The sequence below is a fragment of the Schistocerca serialis genome, chromosome 4 (assembly GCF_023864345.2).
Source record: "Schistocerca serialis cubense isolate TAMUIC-IGC-003099 chromosome 4, iqSchSeri2.2, whole genome shotgun sequence".
Taxonomy (NCBI): Eukaryota; Metazoa; Arthropoda; class Insecta; order Orthoptera; family Acrididae; genus Schistocerca; species Schistocerca serialis.
In genome coordinates, this window is record NC_064641.1 from 841,939,153 (window position 1) to 841,945,832 (window position 6,680).

The 6,680-nt window shown below is 42.9% G+C and overlaps 1 non-coding gene across 1 annotated transcript; it reads right to left on the reverse strand.

The window, feature by feature from the left end:
* Positions 1 to 1,345: 1,345 nt before the first annotated feature.
* Positions 1,346 to 1,419, reverse strand: Trnas-cga (transfer RNA serine (anticodon CGA)). Its single transcript has one exon. It is a non-coding gene; the product is annotated as a tRNA-Ser (tRNA).
* Between the last annotated feature and the right edge of the window lie 5,261 nt (positions 1,420 to 6,680).

The following is a 6,680-nucleotide window of genomic DNA, read 5'->3' on the forward strand; positions in this document are numbered from 1 at the left end:
CCGGGTTCGATTCCCGGCGGGGTCAGGGATTTTCTCTGCCTCGTGATGGCTGGGTGTTGTGTGCTGTCCTTAGGTTAGTTAGGTTTAAGTAGCTCTAAGTTCTAGGGGACTGATGACCATAGATGTTAAGTCCCATAGTGCTCAGAGCCAAAATAAATTAGAAAATCAATTACATACATAAAACTAAAGACAAAATTAGATCTGATGTTATATTATTAAAACTGAGGACCAACCTTTCTCTTTTATGAAAATGCAGATTATACGCACATATGTAAATGGTAATTAGTTAAAAATGAAAAAATGAGTTTTACAGAGGCAGATGACAAAACATGAGGGGAAGTAAGAATATCCGATCTTGCTTCATCACAAGACCTTCAGATTCTAACTATGTTAGAAAAAATCAAGTACAAGGATGAATTGTTACAGTCATGAAGAAATTAAGAATTCATCATATGAACTGCAAGAAGACTGTAATTGTAGCTTAAAGTGTTTTGAGATAGTAAGGGCTGAAGGAAGATCGAATGTCGTATGAAATTGTTGTGTTACTCTAGAATGGAATGAACACTCACTGTATCTGACTGGCCTTATTACAATAATTCTATTTCCCAGAAGGTGATCAGGGAATAATTAAGATGAATCACAGCATTGAGAGTGTAATTGCAATTACAGTGTAAGAGTAAAAGGGAACGAAATCACACATGAAGTACATCTATGCAAAAAAGCACTTCTGGCATTACACGGAGTAACAAGGTGATGATTAATGACAGTTGAGAAATTTTTGGAACTCCACAAGCCTCTTTGTGCTGGAAGGAATAAGTGTGCAATCAGACCATGGAAAATTAAAGAAGCAGTAGGAATGGCAGTTTATGATCAGATTTATTCATTCAAAGGGTATATCAACCCATTGTGGCAATAAAAAGTCAAAGAAGATCTTTCTCCCAGAAGAACATTTTACGACAAAAATTACATGAAATGTTTCAGGACAAATAGCCGCATTTTGTCATTTCATATTATATACACAGTGCAGTACTCAACACCAAATTCAATATAGCTTTGGCATACCAATTAATGATACATGCTCAACGTACAATAAGTACAGTGCTGAGATGAAAGTGCTGAATGCGGTTGTATCTTCAAATTTAGATGATGACATGAAGAAGAAAGGTCTTGAAAGAAATAGATAAGATAACCATTGACAAGAAACTATACAAAGAGAAAGCTGAAACATTTTATACCACAAAGATAAATGCTCATTTGAGAAACCAAAAGCCTAATACAAGAATGAGATTTTCACTCTGCAGCGGAATGGGCGCTGATATGAAACTTCCTGGCAGATTAAAACTGTGTGCCGGGCCGAGACTCGAACTCGGGACCTTTGCCTTTCGCGGACAAGTGCTCTACCACTGAGCTACCCAAGCACGATTCACGCCCCGTCCTCACAGCTTTACTTCTGCCAGTACCTCGTCTCCTACCTTCCAAACTTTACAGAAGCTCTCCTGCGAACCTTGCAGAACTAGCACTCTTGAAAGAAAGGATATTGGAGAGACATGATTTAGCCACAGCCTGGGGTATGTTTCCAGAATGAGATTTTCACTCTGCAGCGGAGTGTGCGCTGATATGAAACTTCCTGGCGGATTAAAACTGAGGTCCCGAGTTCGAGTCTCGGTCCGGCCAAAAGTGCTCCACTAATTATCTGCCGATGAGGGTCTCTATATAGAATACTTACGTTGAATTACAAACCAATTCATTCTGTCTTATGAAATATTTCGAAATGAGACGGTGATTATTTCAAAAAAGTTACTCGCATAGGAAAACAGAATGAACAAGACGCCCTTGTGTTATAAAAAGGGCATGTTTTGCAGCCAGGTTTGCTGATGATTTCTCCGTGCACAAGTCTTAACTTGAAGTTACATGTGCGTGAAGTGAAGAAATAAGTTGAGATTATTTAGTTGCGATTTCTTTCACTTGGACAAGCACGAGTATTTGGTGAGTGCTTTGAAAATCCACTGTCTCCAGTGAACGTTGTGGTAGCTGGCAGCACAGACCATGTCGACAGGGCGTACTCGATCCGAATTCAGATGAGGCTTCGTCTATAGACTGTAATTTGAGACTGTTTGCATGTGATTTCTATTGAATGGACAGGTACGAATATTTGACTGATAAAAAGCCATTGTGTCCAGTGGACCTCGTGGTCGCTTGCTACACAGACAACGTCGGCTGGGCGTGCTTGATCCGAATTCAAATGAGGCTTGCGTGTCTAGATTATAAGTTATCTGCATGAGGAGTGTAGAATTAGTCTGAGTTTACTTTCGTGTGAAGTCATTTGTACGGACTAGTACATACAAGTGAGTAAAATGAATTCTCGTTGTCTGTGGCGGACATGGGGCTACTGGGTGCTTAATTCGAACTCAGTCGACATTGGCGAGTGTAATCTTAACATGCATTACTAAGAGTGTGTCTTGTTTAACTGATTCATGAATTTTTATTTTGGAGGGGAAATATGCTAGTGAACGGCTCATTTAATTTTATTTAGACCATAACTGGGTACATACACAAAGTAATTATATTTTCATGACTTGATCGATGGCCTGTGTAAACTGCCAAAATTGCATATACGTGCTTGAATATTCCGAGTGGTCACATTCCTGTTCTGCTATTCCTTTCTGCCTTAAACTGTCAGGGACGTAGAAGCCAAAGGGAGATAAAACTTGAGTTTGTGCGAACATTTAATTGAGGTTTCATCACGTCCTCTTTCATAGAGCAGAAAGACAGCACGTTAGAGATCAATAGTTTTTATGAAGAAAGTGAATAAACCTATTGCTTCCCGCCAAGAGTGGGCACTGATAAAATAATTGTCAGTAGTTTACGATATACGTGGGGATGAGAGGTTTTAGTAGACAACAGTGGCTTCTCTGAGTAAACAAATGTTGATAGTGTACAAAGAACCAGGATGGAACGCAATTTTAACTTGCCATTTTGTACCACCATGATCGCCGTTATCAATATGGCAAGGCCAGTACACACGTCATGAACGTGGAATAGGAGGGTCGTGGACAATCTAATAATACGTTGAATAGCTCAGTCTGCGTAACTTTCATTTACCTAAATTTATTTACGCGTTCTCCGTTGTGTAATTTAGCTTTTGAACATCAATAGTATGAGGTAGTGAATTCACCTAGAACAAGTATTCGTACGATGTATACTTATTTCAAATTCCGTGAAAAGTACATAACAGTGAACGACCTCAATATTCGAGGTAGTTCCCGAAAAGCGTGAAAAGCACGACGAACTTGTCCACATTTCTTGTCTAAGATATGCCTTACATACTCAAAGAGGGAGGGATCTTTGTTGAGGATAATAATAAAACTTCGTCTAGTTAAAAAACAGTTCCAGAATGAGCAGAAGCTGTTCAACAACCCCCTCTCAATAAATGAAGGTTGGAAGCCGATTCTAGAAATGTAACCTGAATGTAGGGGTTTATTCTGCATTCAGCTGTACCAAAAAGGCAGTGACGTGGTGGCAGGGAGACGCCTTTTGAAGAGCAAGACCGTGTGCTTCCAGTACCGAGACGCGGCAGTGGCTGAAATATGATTTGTGTGACGAGGCGTAAAACACGAACAACTGTATCACTGTGCGGTCTTTTTGATGTGGATACGTGCCGAGGCCGGAGACGACTGCCTGAGATTCCTTGCTGTTTAGGTAGCCGCCGTTTGTGATATTGCTGGATTCTCCACTGAGCGTTTTGAATACGGCTCACTATTCTATCAGTTTCGTGATATACCTCACGATTAATTATAAATGCTAAACGTTTCAAACGTGATACCATATTTTGTTTCAGATATCTAGCCGAACTGTACGGTAACTTCATTCAATAAACATCTTTTTATGCTTATAGCGGTGGCGCTGATTTTGTAGTGACAGCCGAGTGCCTCACGATGGAACCCTGTATTACCGATATCGATAACAGTAAATTCGAAAATAATGAACATAGCTGTTTCGTTGTTCATAAGTTAAAATAAAATTTATTTATTTTAGCCTGCTTTCACTAAAGCATTGCCAGCTGATGCCCCCACCATCGTCCACGACTATGGAAGCTGTAAGGTTCTTACCGATCGTTTGTCCTGGAAAATAACTACCATGAAAGGTTAACAACATGTAAAGCAATAATCGTTCTGCTGATCTTGGAAGCTCTGTTGCCGTTGTTCCATGTTTACGAATTAAATTTGCTTTTTAAGGTGGCATCTTTTGCTGAATACCATGCTATTCGTCAATTTGTTCTTTGTGTGGCGATGTAATTTTTCCTAAAATTCGTTTCGTGTACACAAAATCGCTACAGCATACGACAGTTAAGTAAAATATGTGTGAAAAACGTGTCCATACTAACAGCCAGCACCAAGAACGAACAGTGCGACGTTAAACTTTAATACACAGCATTCACTACTCTTAGTTACGAGATAACTGCACAAAAAGTTACCCGTTGAGCAGATTTATTTATTTTCCTTCTACTTTTAGATGATTTTCTATCTGATAATTAAACAGATCAAACCAGGAGAACCTATAAAACTACATTTTCATACATAATAATTTGAAGCTGAGCTCCTGTATTTCAACTGGACAGTAGTTTGTGTCACTGAACACTGGTGTAGAAACACAGAAATCCAATGTGGAGTATTGTCACAGCATGAAAAGACAGCTCCTATTGAAGAAATACTTAAATTGATTGATTATCATGCTTTTATATCAAGAAAGGAACGTAGTTCAAGGCTTGACCTTAGTACAGTAAGAGACGACACACACTCACTGAAGTATCAGAAGTTGAATTAACAAGGCTTGATATCACCCAGAAATTAATCATTTTATGCGTGTGTCGATCTCCCAGTGCTAGCGTGGCCACTTTCTTCAATATACACTCCTGGAAATTGAAACAAGAACACCGTGAATTCATTGTCCCAGGAAGGGGAAACTTTATTAACACATTCCTGGGTCAGATACATCACATGATCACACTGACAGAACCACAGGCACATAGACACAGGCAACAGAGCATGCACAATGTCGGCACTAGTACAGTGTATATCCACCTTTCGCAGCAATGCAGGCTGCTATTCTCCCATGGAGACGATCGTAGAGATGCTGGATGTAGTCCTGTGGAACGGCTTGCCACGCCATTTCCACCTGGCGCCTCAGTTGGACCAGCGTTCGTGCTGGACGTGCAGACCGCGTGAGACGACGCTTCATCCAGTCCCAAACATGCTCAATGGGGGACAGATCCGGAGATCTTGCTGGCCAGGGTAGTTGACTTACACCTTCTACAGCACGTTGGGTGGCACGGGATACATGCGGACGTGCTTTGTCCTGTTGGAACAGCAAGTTCCCTTGCCGGTCTAGGAATGGTAGAACGATGGGTTCGATGACGGTTTGGATGTACCGTGCACTATTCAGTGTCCCCTCGACGATCACCAGTGGTGTACGGCCAGTGTAGGAGATCGCTCCCCACACCATGATGCCGGGTGTTGGCCCTGTGTGCCTCGGTCGTATGCAGTCCTGATTGTGACGCTCACCTGCACGGCGCCAAACACGCATACGACCATCATTGGCACCAAGGCAGAAGCGACTCTCATCGCTGAAGACGACACGTCTCCATTCGTCCCTCCATTCACGCCTGTCGCGACACCACTGGAGGCGGGCTGCACGATGTTGGGGCGTGAGCGGAAGACGGCCTAACGGTGTGCGGGACCGTAGCCCAGCTTCATGGAGACGGTTGCGAATGGTCCTCGCCGATACCCCAGGAGCAACAGTGTCCCTAATTTGCTGGGAAGTGGCGGTGCAGTCCCCTACGGCAATGCGTAGGATCCTACGGTCTTGGCGTGCATCCGTGCGTCGCTACGGTCCGGTCCCAGGTCGACGGGCACGTGCACCTTCCGCCGACCACTGGCGACAACATCGATGTACTGTGGAGACCTCACGCCCCACGTGTTGAGCAATTCGGCGGTACGTCCACCCGGCCTCCCGCATGCCCACTATACGCCCTCGCTCAAAGACCGTCAACTGCACATACGGTTCACGTCCAGTCTGTCGCGGCATGCTACCAGTGTTAAAGACTGCGATGGAGCTCCGTATGCCGCGGCAAACTGGCTGACACTGACGGTGGCGGTGCACAAATGCTGCGCAGCTAGCGCCATTCGACGGCCAACACCGCGGTTCATGGTGTGTCCGCTGTGCCGTGCGTGTGATCATTGCTTGTACAGCCCTCTCGCAGTGTCCGGAGCAAGTATCGTGGGTCTGACACACCGGTGTCAATGTGTTCTTTTTTCCATTTCCAGGACTGTATTAACAGGTGTTCTAGATACATCCTCAATACAAGTGTCAACATAATTTTGTATGGTCACAAATACACCAGTCATAATGAAACTAGTCACACCCCCACAAATACCATTTCGAGTTTTGGCTTATCCTTGTTGATCAATACCTAGCGGTCCATTCCCTGCTGTCACAATTCTCAAAAACAGTAGACTCTGTTACTGAAGACATATTTATGAATTACCTGAAAAAATACAAACTTATAAATGAGTCACAGTTTTGCTTCGGAAGTAGTAGTAGAAGTATGCAGTCAGCCAGAATACAATTCCAATAAGTGAAACCCGATGCTCTTGACAGAGATAAGTGGACCAAAAGCATAT